Below are 16035 nucleotides of genomic sequence, written 5' to 3' on the forward strand. Positions count from 1 at the left end.
CGTCACCATTCGGCCCCGCGCCGGGGCTGTTGCAAGGGCTCGCGTACTCCTTGTGCACAAACCTGCCTCTTCATCAGGCGCATCCTCAGCGTTCCTTAAAAATCCGTAAGTTCTACGACGTGAAAGTTGTACCCCTCACTCCATTGCCTTACTTCACACTGAAGTAACCCAAGTTTTATTTTTAAACCTGCCGCATCTCATAGGAAATGTATGTCTCTGAACTATAAAGCCGTACACAAAGTAAAGTCCCATGAGAATACTATATGATGTCAGTTTCTATTGTTAGGAAGGCGATAGCATGTAAGACAACAGAAACCAAAATAAGACCAAAAGCCGTTAAACCCCCATAATTCCACCACTCCAAAAAAAGAAAAAAGAAAAAAAACCACACACACAACAGCGTTTTCCTTTTCTGGGTCCTTCCATTCATTGTCCGTCAGCATCATAGTAGGGGTATTTTACATAGTCCTAAAAAAAGATAATACAATTTTATTTATTTTTTTAAATTTTTTGTTTACTGCAGTAACACTGGTTTATAACATTGTATAAATTTCAGGTGTACATCATTATGCTTCTATTCCTGCATAGATTACATCATGTTCACCACCCAAATACTAATTACAACCCATCACCACACACGTGTGCCTAGTTATCCCTTTCACCCTCCTCCCTCTCCCCTTCCCCTCTGGTAACCACCAATCCAATCTCTGTCTCTATGTGTTTGTTTATAGTTGTTATTACCTATTACTTAATGAAGGAAATCATAGGGTATTTGACCTTCTCCCTCTGACTTATTTCACTTTGCATAATACCCTCAATGTCCATCCATGTTGTCACAAATGGCTGGATTTCATCGTTACTTATGGCTGAGTAGTATTCCATTGTGTATATATACCACATCTTCTTTATCCATTTGTCCCTTGATGGGGACTTAGGTAGCTTCCAAGTCTTGGCTATTGTGAATAATGCTGCAATGAACACAGGAGTGCATATATCTTTATGCATCGGTGTTTTCAAGTTCTTTGGATAAATACCCAGCAGTGGAATAGCTGGATCATATGGTAGTTCTATCCTTAATTTTGTGAGGAATCTCCATACTGTTTTCCATAGTGGCTGCACCAGTTTGCACTCCCACCAGCAGTGTATGAGAGTTCCCTTCTCTCCACATCCTCTCCAACACATGTTGTTTCCTGTCTTCTTAATTATAGCCATTCTGACAGGCATGGGGTGATATCTCATTGTAGTTTTGATTTGTATTTCCCTGATAGTTAATGATTTTGAACATCTTTTCATGTGCCTGTTGGCCATCTGTATATCTTCTTTGGAGAAATGTCTGTTCAGGTCTTTTGCCCATTTTTTAATCGGGTTGTTAGTTTTTTTGTTGTTGAGATGCATGAGTTCTTTATATATTTTGGAGATTAAGCCTTTATCAGATGTATGGTTTGCAAATATCTTCTCCCAATTGTTAGGTTGTCTTTTCGATTTGTTGATGGTTTCTTTTGCTGTGCAGAAGCTTTTTAGTTTGATGTAGTCCCATTTGTTTATTTTTTCTGTTGTTTCTCATGCCCGGTCAGACATGGTGCTTGAAAATATGTTGCTAAGACTGATGTTGAAGAGCGTACTGCCTATGTTTTCTTCTAGAAGTTTCATAGTTTCAGGTCTTACATTCAAGTCTTTAATCCATTTTGATTTAATTTTGGTGTATGGTGTAAGGTAAGGGTCTACTTTCATTTTTTTGCATGTGGCTGTCCAGTTTTCCCAACACCATTTGTTGAAGAGACTTTCTTTTCTCCATTGTATGTTCTTGACTCCTTTGTCAAAGATTAGCTGTCCATAGATGTGTGGGTTTATTTCTGGGCTTTCGATTCTATTCCATTGATCTGTGTGTCTGTTTTTGTGCCAGTACCATGCTGTTTTGGTTACTAAAGCTTTGTAGTATATTTTGAAATCAGGGAGTGTGATACCTCCAGCTTTGTTCTTTTTTCTCAGGATTCCTTTAGCTATTCAGGGTCTTTTGTTGTTCCATATAAATTTTAGGATTCTTTGTTCTATTTCTGTGAAAAATGTTGTTGGAACTTTGATAGGGATTGCATTGAATCTATAGATTGCTTTAGGAAGTATGGACATCTTAACTATGTTAATTCTTCCAATCCAAGAGCATGGAATATCTTTCCATTTCTTTGTGTCTTCTTCAATTTCTTTCAGCAATGTTTTATAGTTTTTGTTGTACATATCTTTCACCTCTTTGGTTAAGTTTATTCCTAGGTATTTTATTCTTTTTGTTGCAATTGTAAATGGGATTGTATTCTTAATTTCTCTTTCTGCTACTTCATTGTTAGTGTATAGAAATGCAACTGATTTTTGTATGTTGATTTTGTATCCTGCAACTTTACCGTATTCGTTTATTACTTCTAAAAGTTTTTTGGTGGATTCTTTAGGGTTTTCTATATATAAAATCATGTCATCTGCAGATAGTGAGAGTTTCATTTCTTCCTTTCCAATTTGGATCCCTTTTATTTCTTTTTCTTGCCTGATTGCTCTGGCTAGGACTTCCAGTACTATGTTAAATAGGAGTGGTGAGAGTGGGCATCCTTGTCAGGTTCCTGTTCTTAGAGGGATAGCTTTCAGTTTTTCACCATTAAGGATGATATTAGCTGTGGGTTTGTCATATATGGGCTTTATTATGTTGAGGTACTTTCCTTCTATACCCATTTTATTGAGAGTTTTTCTCATAAATGGATGCTGTATCTTGTCAAATGCTTTCTCTGCATCTATTGAGATGATCATGTGATTTTTATTCTTCATTTTATTAATGTGGTGTATTATGTTGATTGATTTGTGAATGTTGAACTATCCCTGCATACCTGGAATAAATCCCACTTGATCATGGTGTATAATCTTTTTAATGTATTGTTGTATGCGATTTGCTAGTATTTTGTTGAGGATCTTTGCATCGATGTTCATCAGTGATATTGGCCTGTAATTTTCTTTTTTTGTGTTGTCCTTGTCTGGTTTTGGTATCAGGGTAATGACAGCTTCGTAGAATGAGTTAGGGAGCTTCCCCCCGTCCTCAATTTTTTGAAAGAGTTGAGAAGGATAGGTATTAAGTCTTCTTTGAATGTTTGGTAGAATTCATCTGTGAAGCCATCTGGTCCTGGACTTTTATTTTTGGGGAGGTTCTTGATTACTGTTTCGATCTCCTTACTGGGATTGGTCTATTCAACTTCTCTATTTTTTCTTGATCCAGTTTTGGAAGGTTGTATGATTCTAAGAATTTAGTCATTTCTTCCACATTGTCGAATTTGTTGGCATATAGCTTTTCATAGTATTCTCTTATAATCTTTTGTATTTCTGAGGTGTCTGTTGTAATTTCTCCTCTTGCATTTCTGATTTTACTTATTTGAGCTTTCTCTCTTTTTTTCTTGGTGAGTCTAGCTAAAGGTTTGTCAATTTTGTTGATCTTTTCAAAGAACCAGCACTTGGTTTTATTAATTTTTCCTATTATTATTTTAGTCTCTATTTCATTTATTTCTGCTCTGATTTTTATTATTTCCCTTCTTCTACAGATTTTGGGCTTTGTTTGTTCTTCTTTTTCCAGTTCCTTTAGGTGCATTGTTAGATTATTTGAGATTTTTCTTGTTTGTTGAGATAGGCCTGTATTGCTATAAACTTTCCTCTTAGAACTGCTTTTGCTGTATCCCATAAATTCTGGCAAGTTGTATTTTCATTTTTATTTGTCTCCAGGTATTTTTTGATTTCTTCTTTGATTTCTTCATTGACCCAATCGTTGTTCAGTAGCATTTTGCTTAATCTCCACGTATTTGTGGCTTTTCTGATTTTCTTCCTATAGTTGATTTCTAGTTTCATACCGTTGTGGTCAGAAATGATGCTTGGTATTATTTCAATCTTCTTTTTTTTTTTAAAGATTTCTTATTTATTTATCCCCCCCCCCAAAGCCCCAGTAGATAGTTGTATGTCATAGTTGCACATCCTTCTAGTTGCTGTGTGTGGGATGCCGCCTCAGCATGGCCAGAGAAGCCGTGTGTCGGTGCACGCCCTGGATCCGAACCCGGGCCGCCAGTAGCGGAGCACGTGCACTTAACCGCTAAGCCACGAGGCCGGCCCCGTATTCTTCAGTTTTTGGATGGATTGCTCTGTATATATTTACTAGGTCCATCTGTTCTAGTGTGTCATTTAAGGCCAATGTTTCCTCATTGATCTTCTGTTTGGATGATCTATCCGTTGGTGTAAGTGGAGTGTTAAAGTCCCCTACTATTAGTGTGTTACTGGCTATTTCTCTTTTTATGTCTGTTAATAATTGCTATATATATTTAGGTGTTCCTGCATTGGGTGCATAGATATTTACAAGTGTTATATCCTCTTGTTGGATTGTTCCCTTGATCATTATGTAATGCCCTTCTTGTCTCTTTTTACTGTTTTTGTTTTAAAGTCTGTTTTTTCTGATATGAGTACTGCTACCCCAGCTTTCTTTTCATTGCCATTTGCTTGGAGTATCTTTTTCTATCCCATCACTTTCAGTTGTTGAGTGTCTTTAGGTCTGAAGTGTGTCTCTTGTATGCAGCATATATATGGGTCTTGTTTTTTTATCCAATCAGCCACCCTATGCCTTTTTTTTGATTTTTTTATTTTTCCCCCAAAGCCCCAGTAGATAGTTGTATGTCATAGCTACACATCCTTCTAGTTGCTGTATGTGGGCCACGGCCTCAGCATGGCTGGAGAAGCAGTTCCTCAGTGCGCGCTCGGGATCCGAACCCAGGCTGCCAGCCGCAGAGCGAGTGCACTTAACCGCTAAGCCACGGGTCTGGCCCTCACCCTATGCCTTTTAATTGGAGCATTTAGTTCATTGATGTTCAAAGTAGCTATTGATAAGTATGTACTTACTGCCATTTTTTAACTTTTTTTCCTCAGTGTTTTAGTAGTCCTTCTCTGTTCCTTTCTCCTTCTATACAGAATTGGTGGTCTCTTTAGTTTGACCTCTGTCTGATAGCTCTACTCTTTAACTCCCCTCCTCCCTCATTTTATGTTTTTTGATATCATATCTAACCTGTTTTTTGGGTATTTGTATCCATTACCCTCTTGTCATGGAAATAGATAATTTTTCCTGTTTGTGGTCTTCTCTTTTCCCCTTAAATCAGTCCCTTTAACATTTCTTGTAGCACTGGTTTCTTGGTGACAAACTCCTTTAATTTTTGCTTGTCTGGGAAACTTTTGACCTCTCCTTCCATTTTGAATGATAACCTTGCTGGGTAGAGTATTCTTGGCTGTAAGTTTTTTTCCTTTTAGCACTTTAAATATATCGTATCATTCTTCTAGCCTGTAAGGTTTCTGCTGAAAAGTCAGCTGATAGCCTTATGGGGTTTCCTTTGTATGTAACTTGTCTTTCTCTTGCAGCTTTTAGGATTCTCTCTTTATCTTTAATTCTGTACATTTTGATTATGATGTGTCTTGGTGTGGGCCTCCTTGGGTTTATCTTGTTTGGTGCTTCCTGTACCTGGATGTCTGTTTCCTCCCTTAGGTTAGGGAAGTTTTCATCTCTTATTTCTTTTTTTTTTTTTTTGTGAGGAAGATCAGCCCTGAGCTAACATCCGTGCTAATCCTCCTCTTTTTGCTGAGGAAGCCCGGCTCTGAGCTAACATCTATTGCCAATCCTCCTCCTTTTATTCCCCCAAAGCCCCAGTAGATAGTTGTATGTCATAGTTGCACCTCCTTCTAGTTGCTGTATGTGGGACGTGGTCTCAGCATGGCCGGAGAAGCAGTGCGTCGGTGTGCGCCCAGGATCCGAACCCGGGCCGCCAGTAGCGGAGCGCGTGAACTTAACCACTAAGCCACGGGGCCAGCCCGTGTTATTTCTTCAAATAGATTCTCTGCCCCTTTATCTCGCTCTTCTCCTTCTGGGACACCTATAACACTCATGTTAGTGCGCTTGATGTTGTTCCAGAGGTCCCTTAGACTGTCCTCCCTCTTCTTAATTCTTTTTTCTTTTACCTGTTCAGCTTGGCTAATTTCTTCTAGTTTTTTGTCCAGCTCACAGATCCGTTCTTCTGTATCCTCTACTCTGCTTTTGAGTCCCTCTAGTGAATTTTTCATTTCCAGTGTTGTATTCTTCATTTCTGATTGGTTCTTTTTTTATATCTTCGATTTCTTTGTTGACATTCTCACTGAGTTCATCTATTCTTCTCCCCAGATCAGTGAGCATCCTTAACACTCTTTGTTTGAACTCTCTGTCGGGTAGGTTGCTCATTTCTGTTTCCCTTAGTTCCTTTTCTGGGGTTTTGTCCTGTTCCCTTACTTGGCATGTATTCCTTTGCCTCCTTATTTTGCCTCTTTCTCTGTGCTTGTGTCTACGTATTAGGTAGGTCAGCTACGTCTCCTGCTCTTGGATAGGTGACCTTATATAAGCGATGCCTTAGGAGGTCTGCAGTGTGCTTCCCTCAGTTCTCATTGTTCCACGAGTGACCCCTATGTGGGCTACGTGTGTCCTTCTGTTGTGGTGTGGTTGCTCTCCCTGTAGGCGCCCAGGGAGGCCGAGTTATGCTCCTGGCCAGCTGTTGTAATGCTCAGCTGCTTGTAGTTGTTGTGGGCCCTTCAGTCTCTTTATCAGGTGTGGGGAGCCCCAGCACAGTTGGCTGCAAGTTCTAATACCACATTTGTGTTTCAGTATTTCTTTTAAGTGAGTACGCTCCCAGCATGGCAGGTTGTTAGGCTCAGGGGCTTACAAATGCTATAAGCCTCCAGCCTTTAGGTCTCTTGTCAGCTCTCTGAGGATTGCAGCTGGGTGGGGCTGGCCTCAGGCACGGGAGCACCCAATTGTTTCAGGCTTTGGAAGGTGGGGCAAACTCCTATGTGGGTCTTTGAGAAGCACACGTCTTCTGCAGATGACAAGCCCTGCCGCCCACAGGTCCACATACACAGTTAACACAGTCCTGCCCCGTGTGCGCGCCCCAGCCTCCTGAAGTGGACCCAGTCTCTCCATGGCGGGAGCCCCACACACTCCACCACTGTCCCACACTCTCCACCTACTCCTTGTGCACGTCCTGCCCCACTGAAGTAGGCTCAGTCACCAGGCTGCAGAGAATCCAGTCACCAATCTATGCAGGCTCACAAGTTGCCCGAGGGCTTGTTGTTGGGTGGGGCCAGTCCCTAGGGTGTGCTGCCTGCCCTGGCTGAGCTGGATTAAATCGGTGCTCTAGTGGGTGAGGCAGACCCTGGGCTAGCAGGCCTCAGGGAGAACTCCAATGGTGTCTGTGTCAGCATGCCCACACCAGGCCACAACAATGGCTGCCGCCAATGTCCCAGTCCCTGGAGAGGTCTCACCTCTCCCTGGGATGCACTCAGAGCCTATCAGGTGAGTCTCTTTTCACCAAAGCACTGTGCACCTTTCTGGTAATTTTAGGTTGCTTTCTGAAACGGGTGAGTTTGCGCATGGGCCCTTTAAAAGCCAGTTTTAATTTCTTTGTGCACCAGCTTTTCTGGGGGTACTCCCCAATGTTTTAGTAGTAGGCAAAGTCAGATATTATGCCACTTGTCTCGATTGTGCTGGGTCCACAAAATGCCCAGAGTCGGGGCGCTCCCCAGCTCAGGGCCCTGCTCCTCCAGGGAGGGCTGCGCACCTTTGGGCTGCTCCTGGGCGGCTGTGAAGCTGGCGGCTTGTGAAGGTGGCATTTTTTCTCTCCAGAAGGGAGTTTCTGCCTCTTCCACCTCAATTAGGATTGTCCTTTGTTGTAGGAGTTCCTCTTATCCAGTTTTCAGTTCTGTCTCAGGGGTAATTTTTCCACGAGTAGGTGTAAATTGGTTGTGTCCACGGGAGGAGGTGAGTTCAGAGTCCGCCTACGCCGCCATCTTGACTTCTCTCTTAGATACATACAATTTTATAATTTTATTTATTTATTTATTTTTCCCCCAAAGCCCCGGTAGATAGTTGTATGTCATAGCTGCACATCCTTCCAGTTGCTGTACGTGGGACACAGCCTCAGCATGGCTGGAGAAGCGATGTGTTGGTGCATGCCCGGGATCCGAGCCCGGGCAGCCAGGAGCGGAGTGCGCACACTTAACCGCTAAGCCACGGGGCCGGCCCAGATACATACAATTTTAAATGTGACCTTTTTATTATATAACTAAGTATATTTTAATATAATTATCAATTTAATGGCTTCAGTTGAAGATTATTATTCAGTTACAATAGTCTTATCAAGCTTATATCATATAAATTACCTAACTCTCCTATCCCTACCCTCTTGGGGCTATAGGTTGTTTCCTATGTTTTATCATTAATTGATAACACTTCAATGAACATCTCCACACCATGAAAAATCATCTTTTTTGTGTCCGGTTTACTTTTTGTCCCTCCACACTGGAACATGAACTCTTCAAACAAGAGCAAAGATCTTATCTGTCTTAGTCACAGCTGTTTAGTGAACCTACAAGAGTTCATGGCACATACTAAATTCTCAGTAAATATTTTTTAATGTATGGATGAATAGACTAATATAGATTTTAATTCAAAATATGTTACTCTAAGACACATTTCTTTTTTTCTTTTTTTTTTTTAATAATTTTATTTATTTATTTTCCCCCCAAAGCCCCAGTAGATAGTGGTATGTCATAGCTGCACATCCTTTTAGTTGCTGTATGTGGGACGCGGCCTCAGTGTGGCCGGAGAAGTGGTGCGTCGGTGTGCGCCCGGGATCCGAACCCGGGCCGCCAGCAGCGGAGCGCGCGCACTTAACCGCCAAGCCACGGGGCCGGCCCGAAGACACATTTCTGATCATTGCAACATTTATGTTAAAATGTATGAATGATGAACACTTTACAAAAAGATAAATAGTCTAAGTACATGAAAAGGAGCTCAAAATCATTAGTTATTAAGGAAATGCAAATCAAAGTCGCAATGAGATTCCACGGCACAGCGGTAGAATAGCTAAAATTAAAGATTGACCTACCATGTGTTGGTAAGGATGTGGAATGTTAACAAAAAAAGATATTCAATGACACTTGTTAAAGATGGTAAGGGAGGGGCCAGCCTCGTGGCATATCCCGGGCGCGCACCAATGCACCGCTTGTCAGGCCATGCTGTGGCAGCGTCCCACGTTAAAAAAAAAAAAATTGGAGGAAGATGGGCGCGGATGTTAGCTCAGGGCCAATCTTCCTCAGCAAAAAGAGGAGGATTGGCATGGATGTTAGCTCAGGGCTGATCTTGCTCACACACACACAAAAAAAGATGGTAAGGGAGACTTTATTCAGGACCATCAAGAAAGGTATAGGGGCCACTGCAATGGGATTTTTCAGTGGAGGAGAGAGATTGGCCTCAACTTTAAATACAGCACAGGCAAGTGGGAATTTATAGCCAGGGAGCAGGGTTGAGGGGTGGTCAGTGGATGGAAAATTACTATGAGGAAACCTCAGAGGTAAGGGGAATTCTGGCTAAACCTATCTAACAGGATTCTTGCTGAAGACAGGCCAGGGTGATCAGACATCACCTAGGGGATGGTGGAGGATGAACTACCTGATCAGATATCAAGGGTGACCAGATATCAAGGTGGAGATTCTTGCTAAACTGACTTAGCAAGCTTCTTGCTAAAACTGGATTTTATAAGGGAGTGCACAGATGGGCCTAGGAGAAGGTTCAGGAGCCTAACTAAAGTTTGGTCAAGCAAAGGAACTTTGTTAAGATCAATTGGAACTCGCATAACCTTCTGGAGGGCATGTAAAGTGGCACAATGGTTTTGTGTAACTGTTTGGCAGTGTCTCAAGAAGTTAACATACAGTTACTCCATGATCCAGCAATTCTACTCCTAGTTATTATTCAAGAGAAATGAAACATATGTCCACAAAAAGACTTGTACAGAAATGTTCATAGCAAATTTAGTCATAATGGCCCCAAACTGGAAACAATCCAAATGTCCATCAACAGGAGAATATATAAACAAATTATGGTATATTTATTCGGTGGAATACTACTCAGCAATAAAAAGGAACAAATTACTGATGCACACAGTGAAATAGATGAATCTTACAGACATTATGTTGAAGAAAAGATTCCAAACAGGAGATGCATACTGTGTCATCCATATATAGGAGATTCAAGAATAGGAAAAATGAAATCTGTGGTGATAAAAATCAGAACAGTGGTTGCCTCTTGGTGGGGGAAGGTTGGGCAGGATACGAGGGAACTTCCTGGGGTGATAGAAATGTTCTGTATTTGATTTGGGTCCTGGTTACATAGATGTATAAATCTGTTAAAACTCGTGGAACTGTATATTTAAAATGTCATTTTATTGTATATAAGTTATACAATAAAATGTATATAGTGCTCTCTCAATAGTGCTGATTAAAAAAGCAAAAATAGGAATGAACTACTGCTATATGCAACAACACTAATGAGAGTTTTTCCATCTCGTAGACATTATACTGAGCAAAAGAATCCAGACACGAAAGAATACATAGTACATGATTCTATTTATATAAGTTTAAAACAGGTATACCTAATCTATAGTGATAGAAATCAGAACAGTAGTTGCCTGGGGATGGGCTGCGGTGAGTAGGATTGATTGGAAAGGGCACAAAAGAACTTTTAGGGGTGATGAAAATGTTCTGTATCTTAATTGGAGTGGTAGTTACATGTGTATACAATTGTAAAATCTCATGGAATTATACACCTAATATCTGTGCATTGCATTCTATGTAAAGTATATGTCAGTTAAAAATAAAACAGACAAAGCAATGTAATGAAAAAAAAACAAAGTTTAAAATGAACAGGTAGAAATAAGTTTATTCATATTGTTAAAAAGGGGGGTGAGGATAAGAATGTTTTCTCAGCTCTTAGCCATTCATCAAAACAGAGGGCATGCATACGCTAGGCTACAGAAATAAAAATGCCAAATGCCATAATGTCTTCCCAAATGACACCAGCATCCTCACCACCAATGAGCTACTGCTTGGAGACTACATTATTAGGAGACAGCACCATGGTCTAACTCCACGTCAGCAGCAACCTTCGGGGAGACCGCTGATTGGTTTTCTGAGGAATAATGCTCCTTCTGTTTTACCATTGTAACGATTGCTTAAAAACAACAACAACATTAACCAGATTTTGAGGCAGCTCTCCCGCTTAATCTTTCTTATCTCAAACATACACAACAAAGCTTTTCCTGAAAATCAAAAGCAGCAACACCAGAAGACTCGATTGTAAGTTCTTTGGGGCAGAGGATCTTGCTTAGAGCAAAAATTGAAGTCTGGGTGCCCACTGCCTTCTTTCCATTGCTATTTCAGTACAAAGTTCAGCTGCTCTAGCACTGAGAGGGTGATTCTTACAGGGCTTCCACTGAAACACAATTCCTAGAGCTAAACGTGGAATTGAGGATAGGATTTTTGCTTGCACTGGATTTGTAGGGTGTTGACTGAAATTTCTTTTCATTTATTTCACTCACCTGCACCTGTTGGAAGGCTGACCAGGTGAGTGTTCTCAGGAAGGTCTAGGCTGAGGCTCCACCCGGGACAATGAAACCAGCCAGCCAATCTTCAGAGCAGCTCTGGGCAATAGAGAACTCTGTGCCAGAGCTCCCTCTCCCTCCGTCAGCTAGCAGTCATATTCCAAAAGGAGGGTGCCCAGCTAGAAGCCACTGAGAATCCCACTCCTTCCTAGACTGGAGACCAGTGAGAAGGGCACGTTCTCCTGAAGCTGCGGACTAGACGGCATCCTGCCCTGGGTCACATTCAGTTACTGGGCAGATGATAACTTAATGAGTTAACTTTTTTTTTTTTAATGCATCCGACACGATTTACTTGAATCACCTCATTTAATTCTCACAACATTCCTACTGTTTTCTCCATTTTACAGCTAAGGTTCAGAGAAGTTGACTTTCCCAAGATCATGTGGCCTAATAAGTGGCAAATCTGGGATTTGAATTCAGGGTAACTCAATTCCAGGGAGCCCTGGGCGACAAAACCAAAAACCGAGGGCTGAGTGAGGAGCCGGCTTTCCTGGGATGGGAGGACTCCTCTCTGGACCCAGCTTCTGAGCGGGCCAAGGGAGGCCCTGGACAAGAGTTCCACCTGCTATTCGCGTGCTGTGCCCACATCTGATTGGCCGAGGCAGGACAGCACTTTCTAACTGGCCCTTTCGGCCTGAGTATCTGCTGAGACGCTGACTGGATCGGCTTGAACTGTGTCTAATGTGGAATTGCCTGATCACATGATGAATTTCATCTTCATCACTCGACTGTGTGTCCCGTGGGTCACATTTAAGAAGTGAATAGAGAAGGAGACTGAGAAATGGCCAGACAGGAAGACCAGTAGGTGTGGTGTGTCACTTTAAGGTTAGAGGCAGGGATGCCCATAATTTTAAACACTGCTGAGGAGTCAAAAACGATAAAAAGTGTTTTTTGGATTAGCAACATGTAGCTTATTGGTGTCCTTGGTGAAGGCTATTTTTGAGGAGCAGTGGGGCAGAAGTCAGACTGCAGAGGGATAAGGAGTGGGACTCAGTGCATAGAAGCAACTCTTACAAGATTTTTGGCTATCAAGCAAAACTGTAAGGCTGGAAAAGGTTGAGGAATAGAGAGAGGGTTGAATTTTAAATAGGAGATAGATATGAACATGGTAAAATATCAATGAGAAAGTTAATGAGTAAAACTTGAGGACATTGTGGTAAGTCAAATAAGCCAGTCACAAAAAGACAAACACTGTATGATCCCACTTATTTGAAGTACTTAAGATTAGTCAAGATCAGAGAGACAGAAAGTATAATGGTGATTGTCAGGGGCTGGGGGGAGGAGGTCATGGGGAATTATTGTTTATTGGTTATAGTCTCAGTTTTACAAGATGAAAAGAGTTATGGAAATGGATGGTGGTGATGGTTGCACAACATTTTGAATGTATTTAATACCACTGAACTGTACATTTAAAAATGGCTAAGATGATAAATTTTATGTGTAATTTTACCACACACATACAAAAAAACTTGAAAAATTGGGAGGGGGGAGCAGCTAATGGCGTGGGAGAGGTTGAAAATATGAGAGGGAGAGTTGATGGAGCAAGTCCTTAAAAAGCCACAGAGAGGGAATTAGGTGCACGGTAGAGGAATTAGACAATAGGGAGACTTCTCCCATTGTAACAGGAGAGAGAGGGAAGGATAGGTGTGCTTAGAGGAAGGTCTGGTGGCAGAAGGTTGAGGGAGTTTGCTTGTGTTGGCCGTTTACTCGGAGTAGGTAGATTATTGGTGACAGCTGAAGGGGCTAATGGGGTTGGAAGTTTGAGGTGAGTGCAAGTCTTAAAATGGTCACTGAACAAAAAGTGGGGAAGTGAACCAGAGAGGACTAATGATCTGTGAGGCTGGAGGCACTGCAGCTTTTTCTGAAGTTGGCCCCTTCATTGATGTCAAATATGAAATCAGATGAATAGAACAATATTTAATTTGTCCCTCTAGCATAATCCTGTTTTAGAAATTAACAAAGCAATGCCAAAACACTGGGACCTGTTCCGTTGTTAAACCTGGACTCAAATGGCATTGGCTTATCAGGACAATTTCCAAGCAAATTTAGAAGCTGTTAGTGTCTGAGAGGAACATAGACCAGAGAACAATATATCTAGCACACTTGGCCACACAGCCTGACCAGGGGCTGACTCATGTTTTATCAAGTCTAAGCGGGGGGATGTTTGCTCTCAGGAATAAGCTAACCTAAGACTACTTGGCTTTTCTCCAATTGGAGAATTCCAAGGATGCTGGAAGCATATGGATGAGGTTACAGTGGTCCCCCCTTATCCACAGGGGATACATTCTAAGACCCCCAATGGATGCCTGAAACCACAGATAGTAATGAACCATATATATACTATGTTTTCTCCTATACTGTACATACATACCTATGATAAAGTTTAATTTGTAAATTAGGCACAGTAAGAGATTAACAAAAATTAATAAAATAGAACAGTTATAACAATATACTATAATAAAAGTTATGTGGATATGGTCTCTCTCTCAAAATCTTATTGTATTGTACTCACCCTTCTTCTTGTGATGATGTGAGATTATAAAATGCCTATGTGATGAGATGAAGTGAGGTGAATGACTTAGGCATTGTGATGTAGTGTTAGGCTACTATTGACCTCACCACACAGAGGATCATCTGCTTCCGGACCACAGTTGACCGTGGGTAACTGAAACCTCAGAAAGTGAAACCATGGATAAGAGGGGACTACTGAGTAACTGAACACTTGTAAAGACTCACAAAATGTGTACTAGTACTTCCAGGAGAGTTCCATCTAAACACCCCTCCACACACACACACCTTCCTGTGGGAGAAACTGGCTGTAGTCCTGGGCTATAAGGCTGCATAAAGAAAGCTCTGTCCCCCAACCACCTCTACCTATGCGATATCACTAAAGCATAGGCAATGTGTCTCATCTGAGCAGCTGGCATCCCAGACAGCCACCACTCTCAGGCTTCACCTAATATTCTTTTCCTCCACCTACTCCTATCCCCATTTTACAATTATGGAGAGGGCCGGCCCTGTGGCTTAGCGGTTAAGTGCGCGCTCCGCTACTGGCGGTCCGGGTTCGGAACCCCAGGCGCGCACTGACGCACCGCTTCTCCGCCCATGCTGAGGCCGCGTCCCACATACAGCAACTAGAAGGATTGTGCAGCTATGACATACAACTATCTACTGGGGGTTTTGGGGAAAAAAAAAAAAAGAGGAGGATTGGCAATAGATGTTAGCTCAGAGCCAGTCTTCCTCAGCAAAAAGAGGAGGATTAGCATCAGGGCTGATCTTCCTCACCAAAAAAAAAAAAAAAAAAAAAAACTACCATGGAGAAGCCCTTGCTCTGCTGAATACTAATGCCAGACCAGATTCTAAGCCAAGGCAGAAGCATCCAACAACAGGGGCTGGAGAAAGAGAGGGCACAGGGTAGGAGTGTGACAAATATCCTCCAAGCAGATCTCCACCTGGCCTCTAACTTCCCACTAGGTCTTTGAAACTATTCTGGGGAAGCCCTGTCTCCAGACTCAGGATTAGGAAAGCAGGGTACTGGAGCCACCTAGCATCAGCCCCTCAAGTTCCCTCACCTCCATTGTGTCATTTTTGGAAGATGCTACAATCTGAGTCAGACAACAGACTAAGGAATATTTACTCTCAAGCAGAAAAGCAGTCAGGTAAAACTGCAGGGAGTTCCTAAGAACCTAGTATCGATGTCCAGGACCAGGAGAAACCTAAAGAGGACCCCTGAAATCTACAACAGCTTAGGTGGTGTCTGCGAAGGAGAGGGGCCACTTGTGTCCTGCAAAGATGACAGGCCTGACATCATACATGCTGTGTATGAGACTCAACCCTGATACTATCTGTTCTTTCCAAACCTTCCTTTTGGGTTTGTCCCCAGAATTATTTTGTATAGTGCAACTAATGCTTTAAAAGCCAGAAATCCTTTTTGGAATAACAAGTAGGTATAAAAGCCTACCATTCTTCCTCTATAGTATCCCTCCAGTCCATTTCTTCTGTGTTCTCAATACAACCAATGACATCCTGGCACTTGCGTGTGATGGGACTGAGGCAATAATCATCTTCTAACTGGTTTCTCAGATGCCAGCCTTTTCCAGCTTTAATATATCCTGTACACCTCTGCTAGACCAACCCCCTTTCCTCACCCCCCCCAAAAAAATCCCACAATTTCCTTATTTCCTTTCTGTGACTTAAGACTCTGTGATAATTTACTACTCAATCCAAAACCTGTTCAAACAATCAGATCTTCATTTTCTACCTAACAAGTCTTTTCTCTGCCCATGTGGCCAGGTTGCTCTCCTCACTACCCTTCCAGTATACTGTGTTTATCCTGGTGAAGTTGATTTAGTCTTAATATTCCCTTCGTCTGTCTAGGGCACTCTTCTTGTCACTTGGAATCCCACTTTTCTCTTATAAGCAAACTCCGCTCCTTCATGATATCTTCTTTAACCTGAGAAATCCTTACCTTCTGAATACCAATGACACTATGAAGTAGCCTTCATGTTAAATAATAAACAAGAGA

This window comes from Diceros bicornis, chromosome 32 (assembly GCF_020826845.1).
Source record: "Diceros bicornis minor isolate mBicDic1 chromosome 32, mDicBic1.mat.cur, whole genome shotgun sequence".
NCBI lineage: Eukaryota > Metazoa > Chordata > Mammalia > Perissodactyla > Rhinocerotidae > Diceros > Diceros bicornis.